The sequence below is a fragment of the Bombyx mandarina genome, chromosome 11, assembly GCF_030267445.1.
Source record: "Bombyx mandarina strain Sakado chromosome 11, ASM3026744v2".
Taxonomy (NCBI): domain Eukaryota; kingdom Metazoa; phylum Arthropoda; class Insecta; order Lepidoptera; family Bombycidae; genus Bombyx; species Bombyx mandarina.
The window spans coordinates 16,640,211-16,665,911 of record NC_143218.1 but is presented as its reverse complement, the minus strand read 5'-3'; the positions used below and the strand labels follow the sequence as shown (position 1 = coordinate 16,665,911).

The 25,701-nt window shown below is 35.8% G+C and overlaps 1 protein-coding gene across 2 annotated transcripts in view; it reads right to left on the bottom strand.

Annotated features, from left to right (window-relative positions):
- RhoGEF64C (Rho guanine nucleotide exchange factor at 64C) overlaps positions 1–25,701 on the bottom strand; it is a 165,753-nt gene that overhangs the window by 19,496 nt on the left and 120,556 nt on the right. The window lies entirely within an intron of this gene.

Sequence of the window (25,701 nt, the reverse complement as noted above, 5' to 3'; positions counted from 1 at the left end):
TTTCATCTATCATCATAAGTATTTTATAACCGCATCGCTTTTTAGATCAATTGCTTAGGTTTCGTGGTTAAGTTACGTGATATCGAGTTGTCATATCATTTTCATTGTCATATTGGCATGAATACGAGTATACGAATAAATAAAGATATGAACGCAAGTGAATTTTAAAAGAGCTTAATTTGTATATTTGTTTCGATATCATATATAATCTAAATTTAATTTAATGAAAAAAAAAATGGAAACCTAAATTAATTAACATAAATTAATTATGTACAAAATATTCGGCAATTTAATTTAAGCTAAAAAGAAACCCATCGGGATTTAGAAGATAATGTTATATTTACAGGGACGTCTTAAACTATGATAGGGCCCTTGGGCACAGAAGAATTTGAGGCCCTTTTGGAAAGTAAAAAAAGCGAATTATAATAACATTTTTTACTAAGTATGACCATTTATTATAGGTAATCAAATACAGTATGATATAATATGTCATTAATTATATTAGAATGCTGCTGGTTTTTTGGTTACGATTTCGTTAGCGGTTTCTTTCGGGATTTCTGTTGAGCAAAATCTTCTATTATAGGCATAGTATATGCCTTGTAAATACCTTCTGATTACTGATTTGTGAAAAAAGTGTAATGTGCCCGAAAAAATGTTTTGAGAATAAACGTGTGAGAGAAATTGTCGGTGTTTCGGGGCCCTCTGAGAATGGGTGCCCTGGGCACGGGCCCCGTGTGCCCTTATGGTAAAGACGGTAAAGATGGTTGTATATTTACGTTCATTAAGAAGTCTACTAGACAAGATAGCGGGAGATATGCATATTTAATATTCAAAGTCGTCGTGGCCGCCTAAAAGATAAGGCTGTTTTTATTCGGTTTAACGGTTTATTCGCATCTATCGATGTGACTACGTCCGTATTCAAGCCCCAAAAGCAGGCGAGGACGGTGACTAGCGCTTGAGGTACCTAAAAGCACCGTTAATGGATCGGGAGGATCCGTAATGACGTGTTTAAGGCGACGTCGACTGCTTACCGTTCGGTCCACAGGATCCGGTATGAAAAAGCCATAAGCGACGATAACCACTACACTACAAGGCCAATAAAGGTATCTCGCCTCGATTCTTCCTTCAGTCCAAACAAAACATTTATACCCAAATCGAATAGGAAACTTGAAAAACTATTATTTATTTGAAAATAAAAAAAAACACAACGTGCGAACCGAAACCAGAGCTGGATAACAACGAAGATTACACGAGTGAGAGAGCTCTAAAACTTTCCCATTCGTCTTGGTTGCAAGTGTATCTGGTATACGGCGCGGCGGTACAAAACTCCGCTACGCCTACACTGAAAGGATACTTCGATACCGAGATCGCGCGAAGCAAACTTGGGAACTTGATACTTGTTTCCTTAACATAATTTAATAAGCCTTGAGCGGATCCTGCTTTCTAATAATCTCTTTATACATGTATGTAGTTCATTAGATAATTTAATACCAGTATTGTTCTATCAGAAAAACTGGACAGTTTAGTTAATGTAAGAGATTTTAGGAACTGGCCGATAAAGGTTCTCTTTTAAGTCGTTTCCTAATAATTCTAGCGAAGTATATTTCAATACTAATCGTAAATAATTAATAGTTTTAAAAAAATAACAAAATACGCTTTTATAGAAAATCCAAGTAAAAAATAAATTTTATAAATTTGAATTAAAAATAATGTGTAAGAAAAAATTATTTTATTGTAAAAAAAGCGTGGGGTGCTTTTCAGGATATTATCAAAATAACCCTTCTACTCATATCTGGTCATAAAATATTTATAACTGCTGATACCATGGATGTTTTATAAAAGCGTATTTTGTTAGTTTTTTTAAACTATTATTTATTTCTATTTTTTTAGTTGAATTTAAATTTGTTTCAATATTTTTTTTAATATTAACATGTTATCGGTCCTTAATAAGTATACCAAATTTCGAGTTAATCCGATGTTTTGAAGGGGGTCAAAATCATGTTCAAAGATTCCGTTACATACTAACATACGTACGTCTGAAGCTAATAAAAGCGTATTAAAAAATGTTCTTTTAACGAAGCGATAACGCTTTTACTCAATTCTTACTTTGCAAAAGTTGCCGGTAGAAAATGGATTTCGGTAAACAGAGAGACTAAAAGGAAAATATATCTAGTTTTTTCCTGTTTTCAAACTGACGATGAGCATCTGAAAATGGCACTGAATTTTTCGAATGCAATCGAATAGCTTCAATTCGTTTTATTCAGAAATTCTTTGATGATATTTTCATGAAACATTCTTTTTAGTATGGCAAACTTAGAATGAGAACATCTATACTAATCTATACTAATAGGAAAGATTTGTTTGTTTGTTTGTACTGAATAGGCTCCGAAACTACTGAACCGATTTGAAAAATTCTTTGACTGTTTGGAAGCTACATTGTTCCCGAGTGACATAGGCTATAATTATTTTTGAAAAAAAAATTGGGTTCCTTACTAAAACTCCAATAATGTAATCCAAGGTGTAAAAAAATTACCTAAAATATTCTTTATATCGCGTGCCCTGCGAAAACTATTGATGATAGAATAAAATAATGTGCTACGACTTTGTAGAACACATTATTATTTACAAAAAGTGTCGCAACAGCTTATGTCTAACTATTATAGTTATGTCGCAATAAGTGTTCTTTTATTTAAAAAAGTAAAACAACGTTGAAATTTTTGTTAAAGAACCGAGCGGAGCCGGAGCGGGCCGCTAGTTATTTCATACATTGAGATAGACATGGAATACGACTTTTTTTCTTACGAAAAGTTTGGAGATTAGACTTTCACAATAAGGAGAATGAGGACACTGACGGTAGTTACGAGGACCTTCCCTTTTCTGGTACGAAACAGTCAGACAATTGAAATATCGACTTTGGTAGCCAGAATAAATGATTTTAGGGAGTCTCACATGAAAAATAAATGTAAGATGGCGTATTAGGATGACACAATACTTCTTCAAGTTTTTCACGAGTAATTTTATTTCTTTTCTTTGTTGCGGAACGTCTAATATCTAACTTCGCTTGACAACCCCCTGACATTGAGATAATAGATACCAGGGCCAGGCCAGGAAATTTAGAAAATCCTTAATTAAAAATAAAATATAGGAAAGGTAATAATTTACTGCCATCTACGGGAGCAATGAGAAACTAATCGAAGAAAAGCCATCTAGTGGCCGACGCCCGTAAACATTTTTGTTGAATGCTTGAGCTGCTTATCTTTAACTAATTTATGTGTATTAATTATGATAGATACATTGTAGTCTCAATCAAATTTTAATGGTGGTGATATACTGAGACTTTTTCAATTAACTTTTTGGAAGATCCTGAGAAGCTGCGTCCGGGGGCTATGTTTCATTTTCACATTTGTGCACTTTCACAGATACTAAACAGTTAATAAACCACTGTTGTTATTCATTTAAACCCGAATAAAAACAAAATTAACCAATAAAACAATTTAGGTAACTTCGTTCTTCGCGCTACCATCAAAAAGCTCATAATACACATTTAAAATGGACATAATAAAAATAGGACATGACACAGATAAGTTTAACTATTTCAACATAGTATGTTTGTATATTTTCGGGAGGTGTGGGATCCCTTGATTCTCAAATTGCCACCATAGATATATCTCATGGTTTCTCCTCATAGAAGCGAGTTGCCTGTTTTCCTCTCTTTTGCTTATCTACCTAGTCAGGTCATAAATTCTGTCACATGTTTAATGTACAATAATTGAAACAAGTTTATTCATTATGTAACCATTCATATACCAAAATGAACTTAATAAAACATAGATTCTTATGACACTAAAGTTTATTCAAAATGACCTCCGTGATTTTGAATACAGGCCTTCAATCTGCGCGGCCAGTCGTCTATCGCAGCACGAACGAGGTCCATGTCAATATCGGCGGCTGCCTTAATCAAGGATGTCTTGAGTGACTCCAAATTGGGATGAGGCTGGGATGGGCCTGATAAAGTCGATTACACGCGCCGCCAGCCAGTCTTGTGTGCTCTTCGCTCTATGAGCTGGCGCCGAATCTTGTTGGAATACACGTTGCCTGTTATTGAACATGGTATGAGAAACAGGTTCCACAAGGTTCGTTAGGACTGTATTTTGATACACAACTGCATTCGTTTTTACACCTTTCTCACAAAAATGTACCTCTGTTAAGCCCCAATAAGAAACTCCCAACCATACCATGAGCGAGGATGGAAAATGACCTCGTTGGACACGCGGAATACTGTTGCTCTCTTCTTCACTACTGTGTGCGTACACCTTATCATTTTGTTTGTTGTAGCTCTCTTCTACGGTAAAAATTTTTTCATCCGAAAAAAGAATTTCCCGATATTTTTTCCCCGCGTACCGCTTCAACAAAGCGCGGCATCTCTTCAGTCTCAGGTCCATAAGACGAGCATTCAAACGATGTCCTGTTTTTCTTCGATATGCCCGTAGCCCTAAGTCTTCATTTAACACCCTTTTCACCGTGGTTCTGCTTAACCCCATCTGAAGGGCCAACAGTTTCTGCTTACGTTTGGAATTTCTTTGAATTCGCGCCTTCACAGCTTTTATCACTGCTGGAGTCCTAACAGACCGAGGGCGACCACTTCTTGACCTGTCATCTACACTAGAGTCTTCATTGTATCGTTTGATGGTACGATAAACGAATCTTTTGGTTATATTCAAACTTTTCAGTATGTTAAAAATTTGAATTGGCGCGTAACCGCAACGATGCAACGCAATAACTGCAACACGGTCTTCTTTAAGCGTCCACTCCATATTTAAAAATGAGTAAAATGCTAAAAGTATACATTTTTATTTTCATGAACAATTCGAAATTCGAATTCAATAAACTTTTTTGTGGCCAGCATTCTAGAAGAAAAGTTTTTACTGTGTGACAATACTTATGACCTGACTAGTTATATATTAATACGTGAAGCAAAACCTTTTTATGAAAATTGCGCGGACGGAGGAGTATGAAATTTTCCACATTTATAGAGAATATACAGAAGAAATGCACAATGCTAATATTTTTTTTAAATAATGCATAAAAGATACATTAAATCAATAAAGAAAACATTAAACACACTTACATACCATGTATTTGACACACACACGCATGCATACTATTTATTGTCAAACTTTTGTTCTTGACGTCTGTTGTCAAATTGAGAATAGATTAAATATTGTTTGTCTTTGTTAATATTTTTATAGTGTAGTCTTGGCGAAATTTGTGATTATAGAAGTATAAAATACAATCATAATAATGTACAAACTTACAATTCGAATTAATTATAGTCGAATTTCGACTACTGCGGGACCTCTAGTTACTATAAATGAGCAAACGCGCTCACGGCCTAAATGTTCAAGAGGATCCATATACCATCCATATACCAATGCAATACATCTTTTTATTTATTGCTTAGATGGATAGACGAGCTCACAGCACACCGGGTGTTAAGTGGTTACTGGAGCCCATAGACATCTACAACGTAAATGCCACACCCACCTTGAGATATAAGTTATAAGGTCTCAGTATAGTTACAACGGCTGCCTCGCCTTGAAACCGAAATACATTGCTTCACGGCAGAAATAGGCAGGGTGGTACCACCACCCTGAATATAGGATTCATTATATAGGTACCACCTACCCATGCGGACTCACATGAGGTCCTACCACCAGTAAAACTGTAAACTTTACGAAACACCGATAATAGTATAAAGACAATAATATCAAAAGCAAGAATCAACTGTAAAACTAGTTTTGAAAAACAATGACCTATATTTGCCTGAAACTGAATATTCTGGTATCATCGAAATCGACCCGAAAATAGGGCACAGTGTGAGCACGTTATGTCCACCTACATTACAGAATCAGGATACCGTATCTGCGTAAACGTTATCTATAGGATTACGGCAACGAGATACTGGAAAATCGTTCTAAAAACCCGACGGAAATGCGAGTGGAAACTCGCTTCGTTGCGATACTGACCTGTTATGGCCTGTGGTTCTGTTGTTGTACATTCAGTTGCCTTGTGGTTTACTGCGTATTTTAATTCACCTCGATCCTCCCGATGTGATTCGAACAAGAAATATATTATAATGGTCTTGGAATATATAATTTTAAATTAAAATTGTAATATTATTAATATTAAGACGAACTTCAAGACGAACACTATCGATTTGTAACCATTAAAAAACACTAATAATTTTAACACATAGCGCAATGAATGTTATAATAAATATATCAAATTTGAAGAGATTTTACGATGATTCTAAATTTTCCGATGTATTTTGTTTTATATTTTTGTCTTGGGCGGACTTGTATTGCGTATGAGTTAAGGTAATTAACGTCTACCCCACCAAAGAGTCATCTCTTCATCTTAGCTATTTAAAAAAATTAACAAAATTGAATATTCACATCAAGAAGTGGTTAAGAGGTTTCGATGTGCCGTAGGTAATAGAATCAAATAATAAACTTTTCCTCTCGATACGAAAAAAGCTGAACAGAATTAACTCCTCCAATTCGGCACAGCAATCTCGTATTTCCGAAAGGCATAAAGACAAACGATGTGGCGCTATTAACGAATCCGCTCGATAAAATCAATCCAACGTCATACAGTCGAGGTTATATTGCGAGCGATTACGATTTTGTTATGTTGCAAGCGATTAAGATATTTAATACAGAACTATCCATTTCTTAAAGAAAGAAAGAAAGTGGAACCCATTTTTTCGATATAATGAAATATATCGACATATTTACTTCAGTCTTTTTAGTAAAGCCTGTACAAAAATAAACCTAGCCTTGGTAAGAACCGGCCTTTTTACACTTATTTTAATACTTACATATTTACCATGATTTATAGAATTTTATTTTTTGCCCATGTAGGTTAACAATAATACAGCCCACCTGATGGTCAGTGGTTACCCTGCTCATGGACAACAACAATTCCAGGGGTAGTGGTTCTGCTGCCTACCGCTGCCTACCGTTAGATAATGATTGTTTGCACTAAAATCTTTTAAATCACTTAAAGTTTTATTTTTTTATGTCTTGTAATCAAAAATATGTGGTTTAACCAATATGTGGTATATTTTTATTTTCATTAACGAGTAACATCGTGTATCGTTTGCCGTTGAAAACGCTATTAGTAATTCCCGCTTACAATATAACCCCGCTTATGATTTCTACCTGTGATACGGGTGCGTAGAGGGAGCGTAATTTGGACGTTCGGCAAATTTTTCAAGAGCTCACTTCACTCCGCCCTCAGATCACAATATGTATGAAACTGTTTTGGTTTTGAGAGTATAGACTCTCACAGCCTCAAATGCCCACTGAGTTTCTCGCCGGATCTTCTCAGTAGGTCGCGTTTCCGATCCGGTGGTAGATTCTGCGAAGCACTGCTCTTGCTAGGGCCAGTGTTAGCAATATTTCTCGGTTTGAGCCCCGTGAGCTAGCCTACATGTTATGGTGAAGCTGAAACCGCCTCTCAAGGCTATTAGTACATTATAAAAAAAGCCTCAAATACAGTGCGCTACATACATAGACCAGAAGCAGGGTCTTAAAATTCGATAAATTTCGAAGCGAGCAGGGACTTAGCATCCATGTCGTTCTGTGCACTCATAGTCATTTGATTAATCCGTAGTTCCACACTGAGACTGACAGCTTTTTTCATGTAGCGTTATGAAAAAACTCCTATGACGAAGTGAGATCGTGTAATAAAATAAAAACCGCCATATTTACTTATTTTTGGAACGAAGTTCCTTATGAGACGATGCGGAGGGGTACCCTAACCGGGAAAAAACGTCCGTAACCTAAGATTTTTATTAGTAATGCACACAGTGTACGACTTAATTTTGTAATAACGTACAAAAAATAAAATATTTTTTTATCATTAATTGACCACGATCTCAGAGCGTTCGTTTGCGCAATACACTAACTCTTATGCAAACAACCGTGAATGAAGTGTACCACAATAAGTTCGTACGTTACCGAATGAGCGTGGGTTGTTGCAAAACCTCCAGTTTTATTTTCTTTATACCTCGAATTAATTCGAACCACTAAAATTAATATTTTTATAATAAGTAACTTCGTTCCTATCCAGTGTCCCACGATCTTTTTTTTTTTGTATTAATGTGTGACCGAGCACAAGGCTTATCTAGCCTAAAGTGGTTACTGACTTATACACCTCACTACGTAAACGCACGCCGATACCTTGAAACATGACTTCAAAGTCTCAATTGTATAGTATAATAGTTGTCTTACCCTTCAAACGGAAACGCAATGCAGCTTTGTGGCACAAATAGGTCGTGCTACACACCCGTTAGAGGCTCAGAAGATATTCTACAACTAGATCGACAACCAGTAAAAGACGTTGAGATATTAGTCTCTTAGAATACGGGGATTAACAAGAAAATATAATAACAGCATTCGCCCTGTCTCCATTATGAAACTTCTTCGTAACCCGTATAATTCAATAAACCCCATGAATGATGATAAGCGAAATTGAATACCAAGTACGTGACCGGGAAGTTTTTATTTACCCGACGTCCAGGCCCCGGCTGTATCGCTAATTTAATACAAATAACAAATTCTTATTCCATTCGTTATCAAAATGTTTCATTTCGGTAGTAAAGGAATATGTTTGTACGCTTCGTTTCGCCGCAAGATATTGAGGTCGCGAGGTACATAATGACGAAAATATGTATTTATTTCAGACTTTTTGACGCTCTGTACTGTCCCGGGAATAGGTTATCTTTCTCAGACTATTATTATACGCATTCCTTAATAATAGGTCCTTTACAATATTAGCCATTTGAAACGTAATTTATGCATGTATGTGAGGCAATATATTATAAATTCAAATGAATTTGTCTATTGATTAGGGTTTCGTTTTCACTAGTTCTTTTTAGTTAACTAGTGGTCCCGCAGTAGTCGAAATTCGACTATTATTAATTGGATTTGTAAGTTTGTACACTATTATGATTGTATTTTATACTTCTATAATCACAAATTTCGCCAAGACTACACTATGAAAAATATTAACAAAGACAAGCAATATTTAATCTATTCTCAATTTGACAACAGACGTCAAGAACAAAAGTTTGACAATAAATAGTAGCATGCGTGTGTGCGTCAAATACATGGTATGTAGTGTGTGTAAAGTTTTCTTTCTTGATTTAATGTATCTTTTATGCATTATTTTAAAATAATATTAGCATTGTGCACTTCTTCTCTATATCCTCTATAAGTGTGGGAAATTTCATACTCCTCCGTCCGCGCAATTTTCGTAAAAAGGGATACAAAGTTTTTGCTTCACGTTTTAATATATAGATAGGGAAACGATAAAAACACGATACAGTATAATTAATCACAGTTTCTTACCAAACAGCACCAGCATTACTGTGGATATATACTGTGAAGAACTGGACACAATGATTGAGAAGCTCGCGAATCTCCGGCCAGCTTTAGTTAATAGCTCGTCCCCGCTGCTCCTACGCGACAACGCTCCACCTCATGCGGCGCAACAAACAGTTTCTAAGCTACAAGAGCTAAGTTTGGCAGTTATGTGTCATCTAGCGTACTCCCCATAACTTGCTTCGGCAGACTTCTACTTTTTCCAATGTTTGCACAACTTTCTGGGAGGAAGAAAAAATTCAATTTCCCAAGAGGCAGTCCAAAATGTCTTTAAAGCCCCCGTAAACCTAACTTCATCAAGAAGAGCAATGCGAATTTAGTGACAGAGATGCATCGATACCATGAGTACATATTTTAATTGACAGAAATGAAAAATATGCATAAGAAACTGACTTTAAATTTCTGTATACTAAACGGAAATTTATTAGGTAGAGACCTAATATAATATAATAAATATATTAATGTATCGAACTAAATGAATTTACTATAATAATAAACGCAAACCGATTTTTATGTATCGAAATAACTAATCCGAGTTTCTATGGTGAACACAATAAACATATTTCCATTATGACGGACTAGATTAGTGCCGGTTTTTTCCGGATCCAACCCAGTCCCGGGACGGCTGGTCCATTTGTTGATGAGTAACAAAACCAATGAGTTTTTGTACGAGTTCTATTTTTTTTTTTTTTTTGTTTGAGCTCGCGCTGAAATGGATTGTATTTTTCTGTTATGATTTTCTAAATTTGAAAAAAGTGCGAGCAGCAAACTTTTTATTTGCGTTTCAGGAAGCAGCTGCAGTTCTTTTGGGTGTTACGAAGACTAATAGTATTTAACACTGCAATTACAGTACGTACCAATGAAAACTCGATCGGATGGATACGTATGTATATACAATGAAGAATTTTATTTTATTTTTGACTGTTGCTTTGTAACCTCTTTTCATATTCACCATAGCGTAAACGCCTACCTAAGACATGAATTAGAAATCTCTCAATTTCATAAAGAATGTCGTAGTTTTGTGAATCGGAACACGTCATGACCACTTCGCGGCAGATATAGACATTACCAACACCAAGAAGCCTTAACTCGAATTAAGCAAAATTATTATTATTTATTTACTGGTTTTAGGACATCTTGTGTATGTGCACGGGTAGGTACCACCACCCTGCCTATTTCTGTCGTGAAGCAATAATGCGTTTCGCTTTGAAGGATGGGGCAGACGTTGTAACCATACTTGAGACCTTAGAACTTATATCTCAAAGTGGGTGGTGCATTTACGTTGTAGATGTCTATGGGCTCCAGTAACCACATGACACCAAGTGGGCTGTGAGCTCGTCCACTCATCTAAACAATAAAAAAAATCATTATTTTCATTATATTAAAATAATAGTTATTATTGTTTATGATATTATTCCATATTTATGAATGTCGTAAAAACGGGTGCTTATTTGTTTAAAAATCCTCGCCTATTAGCAGGATTTGAACTCTGGAACCTTCCGATCAATCCATACGAGTAGGTACGGCAAAACAATTAGGCCATGCTTCTTCCGTAACCAAACGTAAAGTAATATAACGCCGACATAAATATTTATTGACGTAGTGTAAACTAACTGACGGCCTTTTAAAATTTACGATCCCGTAAACTTTCTATAAAACAAAAATCGTCGATCGCAAAAAAAAAAAACACGTGGGCTGACCCAAGAATGGAATGGTCGAATTTAACTGCCTTCATCCATCCGGATGTCTTCGTAACAGTTTTTATGACCTCAGTAATCTAAATACGAAGGAATTTCGTATTTTTTTTTCCAACCAATGACATTGGATTTTAAACATACGTCATCATTAGTTATTCAAGTTAATGCCTGCTAAGGATTTCGCGGGAGGTTTTAAACGCATTGGAGCTAGCAGTAAATCCTAAATAATAAATTTGAAATGTCAGACATCCAATTGTAAGTAAAACCGCAAGCATCAAGGAGGTGACTTCCATTATCGTTGCAATGGGATCTGATGCAATTGATTTGTAGGTGTGCCATGAGACACGGACAGAAATAAAAAAATCAATCCGATCGTGGGGTATTGATTTAATAGGGTTGATAATTTTAAATAAATAAGATTTATTCGTAATAAAAGTAACGAACTCGTTTATCATAAAATCACTAATGTATCACTAGGCGACAGCAGGACGGTGGTATCTAGTGTAGGAATTTAAAATATGCGCTACTACTAACATTATTTTAAGGATATTCCACAAAAAGCAAAGGCAATGCCGAGAAATTAATAGTAGGTGCATTGATAAATAAATCGAACAGACATCTTCACATAAGGACTTGTACATAAATTTAAAAATATGGCAATCAAAGAAATTATTGTAATTCTTAAGCAAAAAAAATCTCGTCTTTGGCCGGACTCCTCCAGTCCTAATTCATTAAAGTTCGGAACACTAAAAACAGCTTCGCGTATATAAAATGGGCTGATTTTACACCTCACAAGCACCCCTATATTCGACTTTACGCGTGCTCGTAAAAGTTCCGATCTATAAAAATTTTAAGCTCCACAACGTGGAAATTTACTGTCCCCTTAACTTAGATCGAATGATTTGTAGAGCTTTAGCATTTAACTGCTTAAGGCTTAGGATTTTAGGAAAATTTTAGTGATGGCAACTTTCTCTGAACATTCAATGTGCTGGGTTAATAGTTTTTATTTAATTTTACTGAACTCGGTCTCGTTCAGTTATCTCTATCGCTAGTTGTATGAAAATGACATTTATTATGTCAGATATCATTCATATCATATAATTGTATCAGATATCAGATATCAATATTATTATTATATCATTATATCAGAAACCTCCTAAGGCTGACAACAACAACTATAATTATTATTTTTTGTGTAAACCTCGAACCTGTTTGTTTCCAATCTGAGATTGGTTTGAAATTCTTTTGTGCCTAATTATGAAATTACAAATTCTCGCATGAGACGAACGATTGCTAACGTCAAATCACTCGAGCGTATTGAATCAATGAGTTGTAGACCTCATTTGATTTTTATTGAACAATAATTTCCCTCTTTTTTTTAAATTCTTGAATGTTTTTTGTTAGTTTTTATTAGCAGTTTTTTTTTCTTAGTTTTTATATTTATGTACTTTGTTATTTTATTATTTAATAAATAAAAAATCAGCCTCTGACCACTTCACAACTGACCTCATGCAAATTGTGTTCACACCTAAAAGGATAAATTCAATAATGTATTCATTTATATACATTAAATTTGAATGTGTGTAGATTTTAACTAGTTATGTGAAATAAAAATATTTAATTTATATTTAAATAGTACTATTATTGTTTCCATGACGTTTGTGCGTATCAAAATTGAAACCAACAGTCGATTTTCGTTGAAAATCTCTTTTAATTTACTTCGCAATAATTGAAGGCATTTATACAAATTAACATCATTAAGACTCCCACAATTGTACTTCGGGCTTAAGAATAAGAGCCCAATTATATTATTCCGAAGACCTTCTTTGAAATTCTTTTGTATTCAAAAATATGATTTGGTAATTGTTTTTATTTTTGGACGTTACTGCTGAATTATTTTATTTGCTCAAAGCGATTACTTTTTGACCGTCCTATAGAATTCAAGGCACAATCAATTATTATTGGCATTGATGTCTTTGGTTGTTTTTTTTTTTTAAATAATGGAATTACGAATACACCATTTACTTAGCATGGTTAGTTAAGTCAGAACAGTTTTGTTTACCTGAAACATAAAACAAAACATTGAAGACAAAGAGAAAAATCGAGTCAAAATACATTTGTTACAAGGACAAACAACTTATACACTGTATTTCGAATCTCGAACTTGTTCTTATTTACTTTGATTTTTAAATGTACTAGAGGTCCCGCAGTAGTCGAAATTCGACTATAATTAATTGGAATTGTAAGTTTGTACACTATTATGATTGCATTTTATACTTCTATAATCATGAATTTCGCCAAGACTACACTATAAAAATATTAACAAAGGCAAACAATATTATTAATCTCAATTTGACAACAGACGTCAAGAACAAAAGTTTGACAATAAATAGTATGCATGCGTGTGTGCGTCAAATACATGGTATGTAGTGTGTGTAATGTTTCTTTATTGATTTAATGTATCTTTTATGCATTATTTAAAAAAAATATTAGCATTGTACACTTCTGCTCTATATTCTCTATAAGTGTGGAAAATTTCACACTCCGCGCAATTTTCGTAAAAAGGGATACAAAGTTTTTGCTTCACATATTAATATATAGATTTAAAGTTGGTTCATCTTGAAGTATAAGCATGTGGATACGAACGGAAATGAACGCCAATTTAATTAGTACATAGCCAAGTAAATGTAAAGAACACAGTTGTGAAACTAATTAGATGTTTGAGTGTTATTTATTATTAGTTGAACATATTTTAAGTGTTGGGTGTGATTTCTGTGTACTGTGCGTTCTCAGCGGTTTCACTCACCCGCGTTCTATTTTTGAGTTAGATTTTTTTATTGCCTTACTAGCTGAACCGGCAGACTTCGTAGTGCCTCAATCTAAAAATAAAATACCTAAACGTTTGTATAAAATAAACTTAAAGGAATCCGTCCGACGGGGGACACATCAAAGGAAAAACAAAATTCTTATTTTTATTTATTTCCGAGCATTTTCAAATTTATCTACCTTTTAAACCTTCTCTGGACCTCCAAAAATAATTCAAGACCAAAATTAGCTAAATCGGTCCAGCCGTTCTCGAGTTTTAGCGAGACTAACGAACAGCAATTCTTTTTTATATATTGCCTTGTAAGCAGACGAGCATATGACCCAAGTGATGGTGAGAGACTTATCGTCGCTCATGGAGTCAGCTTCGCCTTGACGTGTGGGTGAGCTCACGGGGCTCAAACAGTAAGCGTTGCTAACACTAGCCCTAGCAAGAGAGTGCTTCGCAGAATCTACCACCGGATCGGAATCGCGACCCACTGAGAAGATCCGGCGAGAAACTCAGTGGGCTGTGTCTATGGAACCTCGACCTCATATTATTATCTCAAGATGGACTCATGCCGTGTTCTTAACATTAATCACAAGTCTGCCTTGTCAAGTCAATAAAAAGCATTAATTTTTGAACTGTTATTTCTGTTTGCGGTCATATCTGAGGATCGCGATCATTATTGGATCGTATGTTATGGCCCTGTAGGCTCTGCCCAACGCGATTCTGACCACCGAACTGAAATTGGATGATGTCCTTAACTTAATCGCCCCGTCTCATGGAAAAAAAAAAGAGTTCTTATATTTTGTACTAAGCCCTGCAATTTTTTTTTTATTGCTTAGATTGGTGGACGAGCTCACAGCCCACCTGGTGTTAAGTGGTTACTGGAGCCCATAGACATCTACAACGTAAATGCGCCACCCACCTTGAGATATAAGTTCTAAGGTCTCAAGTATATTGACAACGGCTGCCCCACCCTTCAAACCGAAACGCATTACTGCTTCACAGCAGAAATAAGCAGGGCGGTGGTACCTACCCGCGCGGACTCACAAGAGGTCCTAACACCAGTCATTACGCAAATTATAATTTTGTGGGTTCGATTTTTATTACACGATGTTATTCCTTCACCGTGGAAGTCAATCGTGAACATTTGTTAAGTACATATTTCATTAGAAAAATTGGTACCCGCCTGCGAGATTCGAACACCGGTGCATCGCTCAACACGAATGCACCGGACGTCTTATCCTTTAGACCACGATGATTTCTGTGAAAATCTCTCTATAGAAAGCTAAGAATTTCAAACCATTCCAATCTCAACTGGTGTTTGATACTTTTTAAAGATATCTACTTCCCTAGCACCTCTTCTTGCATGTTTATTAAACTTCCTGACTCGATAGACTTTACATTGTAGATTTAAGACGACAAACTATAAGATCGAACTCGTGTTCATTGGAATACATTCTGTTTTGGTATACCTACAGCCTCTTTGCACGTAACTTGCATAAAAGTTGTACTGTATACAAAGAAATAGATATATTTTGACGTTGCATGTGTAACTGAAGTTGTTTTTGTGCTAGATTTAGTGTTATTTTGTAGGTATGTATTCAAAGCGTTAAAAAAAATAAAAAAAACTTAATAAATAATTAAATTAGAGAATAGTTAATGACAAAAAACCTTTAAAAAGTTTCATATATCAAAAGAATCGTAAACATAAAGCCCTCAAATTTTAAAATATTTAATTTTAATTAATGTTAAAATTTTACACAAAAAGAATTTCGATTTGGTTTTTCTTAATTTACGTTCCAATTATCGATATTTTGAATACAATGTTTAATAACTTTTATAAACTTCAGGTTCACAAAGTTAAATACGAGTATACAGGTTGCGTTTGTATCTATTATTATTATTTTATTGCTTAGATGGGTGGACGAGCTCACAGCCCACCTGGTGTTAAGTGGTTACTGGAGCCCATAGACATCTACAACGTAAATGCGTCACCCACCTTGAGATATAAGTTTTAAGGTCTCAGTATAATTACAACGGCTGCCCTACCCTTCAAACCGAAACGCATTACTGCTTCACGGCAGAAATAGGCGGCAGGGTGGTGGTACCTACCCGCGCGGACTCACAAGAGGTCCTACCACCAGTTCATACTGATGTAAGATCGTTAAATATTATACTTTATTAAATATTATTTTTTGGGAAAAAATATGCTATGTCACTTGTTGATCATTGAATCGACAAACGTAACGAGTTTTAATTATATACATGTAAGTATAGAATATATTACGATTAAATGATGAAAATTAAATCAGTCGCCTTCAAAATATTACGACTATTAATGTCGCTATAGGCACATTCAAGAACCCGCATATTTATTCTGAATTTGAAACAAAACCAATAATATCAACAAATAATATATTTTAGTTCTATACGAAAGAGGACCAACCGAATGACATTTATTTTCTTAGCTATTATGTATGTAGTTTTATCATATTCGTATGTTAAGCACGCAACGGAATGCAACATTATTTGCCGGCTGAAGGGTCGATGACCGACCACGAACTCTTCCGTCCTACCGTCAAAAATACATAATTATTTAATATTAATATTATATTCTACAACAAATATTGGTGTTAGTAGATTTCCTATACCATGTATTTGATTATGTAATAGCACCAATAGTAATACAGGTATTATATTTTTGTACTAACCTAATAAATAAGATGCATAGTTTAGCGAGCTTTCTAAACGGAAGCTTCGCTAGACCAGTCCTAATGATCATTAATGACAATTAAGCCTCGTAATGCTTTGTTTATTGCGGTAATTTTCTTAGTTCAATGGATAATGAGCAAGTTTTTCCGTATACATTCACACTAATCTGTGGTATATATTGTTGTAATTTAGCAATAAAAATTAAAATCATAATTATTGCATAAAGTTGAGCGACACCATTACGTGATAGTTGATAGTTGCCTTTAAAAATATTTCAATAACGGGTCCTAAATTCGAAAGCTGGCCTAATCCTGTGGGCTTGCCCTGTCACCAGAAAATTTCGTTGGCAATAACAGTCAGATAACGATAATGCCCATTCTCTAATGAATCCCTTAGTCTCCTATTGTGACACCAACAAAATGTGACGGGGCGCTGGTATCCTGGACACCGCAAAATGAACATGTTAAAGTAAGAATAGGAATAGTTTTTTTTTTTTTTTAATATTTTACATCCAACTACGTGTATTGTAAACAGCGTGACATTTCTAATGTTGTGAAAACTAAATCAGCGTTAACGGACAATAGGTATGTGTGAGTACCTGTTATTGGTATTTGCAATACTAGTTTTTTAAGTAACAGTCTTAATTTTCACTTCCCTGAAAATCACATCTCGTCGACTATAAAAGCGTTGCAGAAATGCCACGAAGGCAGTTATTAATCGCATCTACTCGAAGCGAAACAGCGAACGGATCCCCTGAAGCGAAGCGGAAGAAGTGAATTGAGAGGCGTAAAGTATTTGAAGTATTAAATAGAGTTTTAATTTGTACTTCGGTGAAGGTTCTATTTATCCCGAACACCAGCGCGTAACAGCCATTGTAAACCATTAATAATGAAACCCAACCCATTAACAGTGCTCTTAGGTACCACAAGCACCGGTCACCGCGTCGAACCCATCGCTTGCGATGAAGGGCTCAATGAAGGACTCGACGAGCGAATTAACCCATAGATACAACACAGTCCACTAAGTTTCTCGCCGGATATTTTCAATGGATCGCGTTTCCGATCCGGTGGAAGATTCTGCGAAGCACTGCTCTTGCTAAGACCAATGTTAGTAACTTTCCGGTTTAAGCCCCGTGAGCTCACCTACAAACGTTAGGGTGAAGCTGAAATAGCCTCTCAAGGCTATCAGCATAGGTAGGAAAAACAAAAATAATAATAATGAAAATGCTTTAATCTTCTTTTTTTGTAGACTTCCCAGTGAAATGAGTGCAGCATAATCCATGTACCTCGATAAATGGACAGCTCTGTTTTTAATTACGGGCTTAAGGACACTGGACACTGCACTCGGGGCTGTGTTGCCAAGCTGTAAACACAATATTATAAATTTCCCTATTTTAATTTCCGATGAAAAATCGAAATCATATTGGCGTGTCAATTTTTTAAGCCCGCAACTTCATACATTAAAGAAACACATATATTGCCTGTGAATACATATAGTATACAACCGAAGCGTAAATCATTTTTCAATATAGACATTTCCAGTTAACATTAATTGTAAATAGACATGCTTTAACAAAAACCGACTTCAAATAGAAAAAAAAAGATATTCCAAAACAAATTAATATACACTAAAAACAATAATCATCGAAATCGGATGGCGTGATAATGAGTTATTGAGTTATTCATCTATTTGTGGCGCACGTAGTTAATGCAAATTCACCATCACGGCATCACGCTAAAACTCTGGATCGTAATTTTAAGAAACTACTTCTACTACTACCAAAGAAAGAATGAAAGAAAGAAAGAAAGAAAGAAAAGAATCATATTAAAAAGAAATAATAAAAACGATACATACATTCAAGGAAGTTACAGAAGGTTAAATTAAAGAACCACATTTTGACAATTAATATATTTTCAAGCAATCGGGGATCTAATTTCCAGTATAATATATCGTCCCAAATCAAATTAGTTCGAAGACGTGGTACACGCGTAGCTTACAAAACTATAATAGACACACTTTATAATTAATTTGTGTTTTAAATTCCATCTATTCTTGCAAATGCTAAATAGATAGCAACACAGTCCCTACAAATGGTAGAGCTCGACGCTTCGGCTACTAAGTCCCGTCTCTATCGCCACATCGCACGAGATATACATACTTTACTAACTCTATCTACTCTACTGAACGCTACATATAGATTTAGAAGTAAGCTTAAATACGGCAACGTTTTGTTTTCATTTGAAGGATGTGCAAAAAAATTATTGCAAAGTGTACAACATCAGGTATCTCTATTCCAAAGATTGATTCAGAAAGTTCGAATATTGTTATACAATTTTCAGATACAAAAGACTAAACTATAATGTCTTGTAGTTGTAGTTTTTTACAGATATCTCGAGTCGTAGACATAATTATAACGTCGATTATCGTCTGTGACCACGATAACGGTAAAGTATCAAAATAATGACAGCAAAAAAACGCGAGATAAAATTTTTAATAAAATTTTCTTGTTTAATCATAAAATGCCAACCCTAATACACAGAGGGCACGCGACATTGTAGACGACAGCCAAGAAAAACTAGATTGCAAACAGACATACTAATGTTGCACTATTCAATGTAATCTTGTTAGTTATAGAGTTAAGAACAGTTGCATATATCAATATACCAATAAAATAAATAATGTATTTAATAGAGATAATCAGTCTATTCAAGGAAGGAAGGAAGGAGGAAGTAAGGCTGTTTTTTTCTACACAGTTAAAAACAGATGACGACTGATAGGGGGGAAAGGGAATAGAAAAATTCGCTGTGCCGACCCTACCTAGTGGGATAAGGTGGAGACAAAGAGAGTTAAACACAGATGACGAACGAAGATCACAGCCTTTGAAAAGGTACGGGAGTATCGCAATCCAGATACTTGATGAATTTCTTAAAGATTCTAATCTTTAAAGAAACTGAAAAATGCCAAAAAAAAAGTTTTGCATTTTACGTACAAAAATAATATTTTCAAGACAAACGTCAAAAGGCTTTTTTTATTCTTTCTTGTCTGCTCTCTTAAAGAAATTTATTTTTTAAATGAATAGCGTTTTAGTGAATCTATTTTGTTTATTTAAAAAAAAAAAAAAAAAACTGGCTACGTACTGATAACAAGTGCTGATAACATAATTTTGTACTTCACTATAAACTTTAGCTGGCTTCAAAAGTGATAATGTTTTTTGACAGAAATAGGCAAAATGTAATAGGCAATAAGTAAGGCAAAGCGATATCGTATTCTTAAAAAAAAATTATTAGTTTTTATTTTCTTGCAATCTGTACATGTAGGTACTCTACAGATTCCTTCACATATTTCATAGGCATCAATACATATATTAAAACCATCAAGAAATACAGGCTTATCGCTGGAATACCGTGACATTTGTATTAACATTAACTAACAAACGACAGTGCTTATAGCAGAGCTTTTAAATTGTTAAGACACTTACTTCATCGTTCTTCAAGCTTAAAATGCTTGTCACGTATTAATTAGGCGTTCAAATTATTTCTATTAGATAAGTATTTTGGAATATTGATTAGATTTCGTGCGAACGTCTTCACATGCAAAGAACTACGATATTTTTTTTATTATTATTGTGTAGATGGGTAGACGAGCCCACAGCCCACCTGGTGTTAAGTGGTTATTGGAACCCATCGACATCTACGACGAAAATGCCGCCACCAGACCTTCAAATATGAGTTCTAAGGTCTCTGTATAGTTACAACGGCTGCACCACTCTTCAAACCGAAACGCATTACTATTTCACGGCGGAAATAGGCAGGGTGGTGGTACCTACCCGTGCGGATTCACAAGACGTCCTACCACTAGTATTAACGCAAATTATTCATTTGCGGGTTTGATTTTTACTACACGATGTTATTCCTTCACCTTTTTTTTTCCTACCTAAGCTGATAGCCTTGAGAGGCTATTTCAGCGTAACCGTGGCTAGTAGGTGAGCTCACGGGGCTCAAACCTGACGACGATGCTAACACGAACCCTAGCAAGAGCCGTGCTTCGCAGAATCTACCACCGGATCGGAAACGAGACCCACTGAGAAGATCCGGCGAGAAACTCAGTGGGCTGTGTTGAGAGTTAATTTACTCGTCGAGCCCTTCGTCGCAAGCGACGGGTTCGACGAGAACGGTGACCGGTGCTTGAAGTACCTAAAAGCACCGTTAGTGGATCGGGAGGATCCGAGATGACGTGTTTCCTTCACCGTGGATTTCAATCGTGAACATTTGTTAAGTACGTAACACCGGTGCATCGCTCGACACGAATGCACCGGACGTTTTATCCTTTAGGCCACGACGACTTAAATCATAGCTAATTAACTTAAAAGCTGTTAATTAACACGAGCATCCTGAATTTATTAGGTTATTGTCTATAGCGTTAGGTGAGGTTATCGCGATCACCAGCGGCAATGGACATCACCACACATCTTGAGATATGAGATCAAAATTCAATTTCATCATAAATACCTAGTCAGGTCATAAATTCTGTCACATGTTTAATGTAAAATAATTGAAACAAGTTTATTCATTATGTAACCATTCATATACCAAAATGAACTTAACAAAACATAGATTCTTATGACACTAAAGTTTATTCAAAATGACCTCCGTGATTTTGAATACAGGCCTTCAATCTGCGCGGCCAGTCGTCTATCGCAGCACGAACGAGGTCCATGTCAATATCGGCGGCTGCCTTAATCAAGGATGTCTTGAGTGACTCCAAATTGGGATGAGGCTTTGAGCACGCCTTTTCCTCCAAGTGTTGCCATATCTTGTAATCTAACGGATTCAAATCTGGTCTGGAGGAGGGCCAGTCTTCGTGCCGGATGAAGTCGATTTCACGCGCCGCTAGCCAGTCTTGTGTGCTCTTCGCTCTATGAGCTGGCGCCGAATCTTGTTGGAATACCCAGTGCCTGTTATTGAACATGGTATGAGAAACAGGTTCCACAAGGTTCGTCAGGACTGTATTTTGATACACAACTGCATTCGTTTTTACACCTTTCTCACAAAAATGTACCTCTGTTAAGCCCCAATAAGAAACTCCCAACCATACCATGAGCGAGGATGGAAAATGACCTCGTTGGACACGCGAAATACGGTTGCTCGCTTCTTCACTATTGTGTGCGTGCACCTTATCATTTTGTTTGTTGTAGCTCTCTTCTACGGTAAAAATTTTTTCATCCGAAAAAAGACTTTCCCGATTTTTTTTCCCGCGTACCGCTTCAACAAAGCGCGGCATTTCTTCAGTCTCAGGTCCATTAGACGAGCATTCAAACGATGTCCTGTTTTTCTTCGATATGCCCGAAGCCCTAAGTCTTCATTTAACACCCTTTTCACCGTGGTTCTGCTTAACCCCATCTGAAGGGCCAACAGTTTCTGCTTACGTTTGGGATTTCTTTGAATTCGCGCCTTCACAGCTTTTATCACTGCTGGAGTCCTAACAGACCGAGGGCGACCACTACTTGACCTGTCATCTACACTAGAGTCTTCATTGTATCGTTTGACGGTACGATAAACGAATATTTTGGTTATATTCAAAATTTTCAGTATGTTAAAAATTTGAATTGGCGCGTAACCGCAACGATGCAACGCAATAACTGCAACACGGTCTTCTTTAAGCGTCCACTCCATATTTAAAAATGAGTAAAAATTCTAAAAGTATACATTTTTATTTTCATGAACAATTCGAAATTCGAATTCAATAAACTTTTTTGTGGCCAGCATTCTAAAAGAAAAGTTTTTACTGTGTGACAATAATTATGACCTGACTAGGTACAATTGATATATCAGTGTGTCTGTGTAAGTAAGCAAATTATAATATTTCCGGGCTTCATTTTCATTACACGATATTATTTCTTCATCGTGGAAGTCATTAGTGAACATGAGTTAAGTATATATTCCATTAGAAAAATATGTATTAGTTTGATTTTAAACGTTTTTATATTTTACCAAACCTTTGCTGTTACCATTTTAATTATCCCGATATTTTCTTAGTTTACTTTTTTGCTAATTAATAAAGTAAATAGTTTCTTTGATCAAACGTTTGACCACAACCAAAAGGTTCTTTCTTGTATAAGCTTAACGAGTAATTAATGTTTTGCGTCTACATTCAACTTAATTAAAATGCAGCTTAGGACTTTTTGTGTCATTAACACTTAATGCCACAAGTCTCCTCTGTAAGCTAAAGGTCAAAATTTAAACACACAAATGAGCAAGTCAAAATTATTTACTTCTGTTTGTTTTGAATGTGGTTTTGTTTTTGTCCATTACCTAGGGCCTTAGGGATTTTCTCTAGAAACTGTAATTAACGTCGGCAAATAAAACTTGCGAATGTAATACTGTATTTGTTGATAATAAATCAAGTGGTTCATACATTAAAATATTAGTCTATGAATTCGTAACAAAATATGTTGTTATGAATATCTAACTGTTCAGTGTTCAAATGTGAAGTTTTAAGAAGCAACCTAATTTTGGGAATTTATTTACGGTGGGATAGGGAAGGCGGTCGCTTTTTTTTTCCTACCTAAGCTGATAGCCTTGAGAGGCTATTTCAGCGTAACCTTAACTAGTAGGTGAGATTACGGGGCTCAAACCGGAGTGATGCTAACACTGACCCCAGCAAAAGCAGTGCTTCGCAGAATCTACCACCGGATCGGAAACGCGACCCACTGAGAAGATCCGGCGAGAAACTCAGTGGACTGTCTGTGTCTGTGGGTTAATTCGCTCGTCGAGCCCTTCGTCGCCAGCGACGGGTTCGACAAGGACGGTTACATGGTGGTCGCAATCACGACGCGATGGACTGAATTTCGTTCAGCACTGTTCGTCACTCGTCGAAGAGTTCGACGTAAAATTTAGCCCATACATGCATATAAGTAGTAGGTAAGTAGGCAGCAGCTTGGAGCGGTAGACAGCGGCTTGGCTCTGCCCCTTGCATTGCTGAAGTCCATGGGCGACGGTAACTACTCACCATCAAGTGGGCCGTATGCTCGTCTGCCTACAAGGACAATAAAAATAATAATCAAGCCACTGAGCTCCTCGGCGGATCTTCTCATTGAGTCGCGACTCTGATCTGGCGGTACTCGCGAATCAACTTTCCTTGAGCTCTTAGGCCTCCTCCGGGTCGCTGTTCCACCTCCAGAGGAAGGTTTGTTAATAGTAGCATTAACAAACCTTCCTCTTCAGATGGAGTTCGCTTTAGAGTTTTTAGCCAAGCGGCAAGGTTTCTAACCAGCCGCGATCACATACCCTTAACAACAAAAAATGTAGGGCGTAGTATCTGCGCCGAGAGTTTTCAATTGTTGGCATACATTGCCCAAAGCTATTTCTTCATTTGTTTCCGCAGACCACAACAAAATCCATGATCAAACCACATCGCGAACCACACAGTCTTTCAATGTCATTTTATTTTCGACTATATTAAATATCCAAAGTATAAACAAAAAGAATCCAACGTCATTGTTATTCCAATTATTAACATTGTCAAAACTGCATAAATTGGCTGGTGTGCTAACATACAGCAAAACACGGTCATGATTGCAAAGTTTCATAAAAGACGTCCCGAAAAAATAAATCTTTTAAATTACACAAACAAATTCTCATTTCGTCGGAAGAGGCACATAATCACCCAGTTTGTAATAAAGATGTATTCGCATTAGCTTAATACCTAAACTTTTCATTGTTGTGGCCCACATTGTGTTTTATAATCATTAAAATTTACACGGCCTTACCACGTCGGAAAGAACGTATCTCTTTATCGAGAAACATTCTTCTTTTTTCTAAATTGCATGTATAAAGCAGAATCTATAAACGAAATTTTGGTTTAATGTGTAAGTTCTTTTTTTTTTGTAAATAAACATTATCGAACATTTTTCTTCGACTTGCAAAAGCAAAGAAAAAGATACTCTTGAAGTCATGTTGAAGTCAATAAACACAATAAGGTTTAACTATGTAGCTTATGACAGAAGATCGAAGTTTCAATAGGTAATAGAGAAGAAAGAAGCCGATAAAGATTTTTTAAAGCCAAATTTTTTTATATAGCTAAATACTTATGTTTCCATAGGAAGAGGGAAGTCGGAAGATTTTTTTAAAGAGATAAACGGCTAAAATTTTATTTTTCTATTAATAAATTAATACAAAGCGGATATTATCACTTATAAAAGAGATTCTTGATTGGATATCTACATGAAAATTTACATTTGTAGCGGCGTCAAAGCGCTGAAAATTTTCAATAGCAACATTTTGCGAATTCCTTTGACTAACTTATCTTTTCACATTGAATACCAGTATTTTTATTTACTTTTTCACTAACTTACTAAAGCGCATCGTTAAATATTCTATGCGATTTTAAACTTTACGTTAAAGACTCAAGACGGTAAACTCATTTGAAAACGCGATTAGTACAGTTTAAAACACAACGAGCCATTAGAAGTCGGCAATCGTCTCGCAATTCTGTACTTCATCGGGATGGAACACAAAAATCCGTGAGCAATCTCAGAGGCTGTAGAGAAACATAAAATTTATTACAACAATAAAATGCGGGATGCTTCCCGGCCCCGAGTAAAAGCGTGCAATAATCACACAGTTCAGATCTAACCAGTACGGTCATTCGTTATGGAACTTGAATTATCTTAATTTTTTTAATCGTGTACATGGCTTACTGGCTTTTAGGGACGCAAGATCCAAGACAGTTGAATTGTAATACCGTATTTTAATATATAGGTACTGGAATACCGAAGGACTAATGGTTTGAATAGCAGAAAACATACCGACAGACCAGTGCCATCTCGCGGCCCGTCACCAATACATTTCGCTTACTTTAGTATTTCCATTGGTTTTCGTGAGCCGTGAGTACTGAGTTTAGTTGAAACTTTCTAACTGAGAAAACGTCGGAAACAGTACGACAATAAAAACGCAAGATTGAGCCATAAAAAATAGTTTTAATTCAATAACTTTATTCTTCTTCAGTTATAGTAATATGATAGTACCTAATC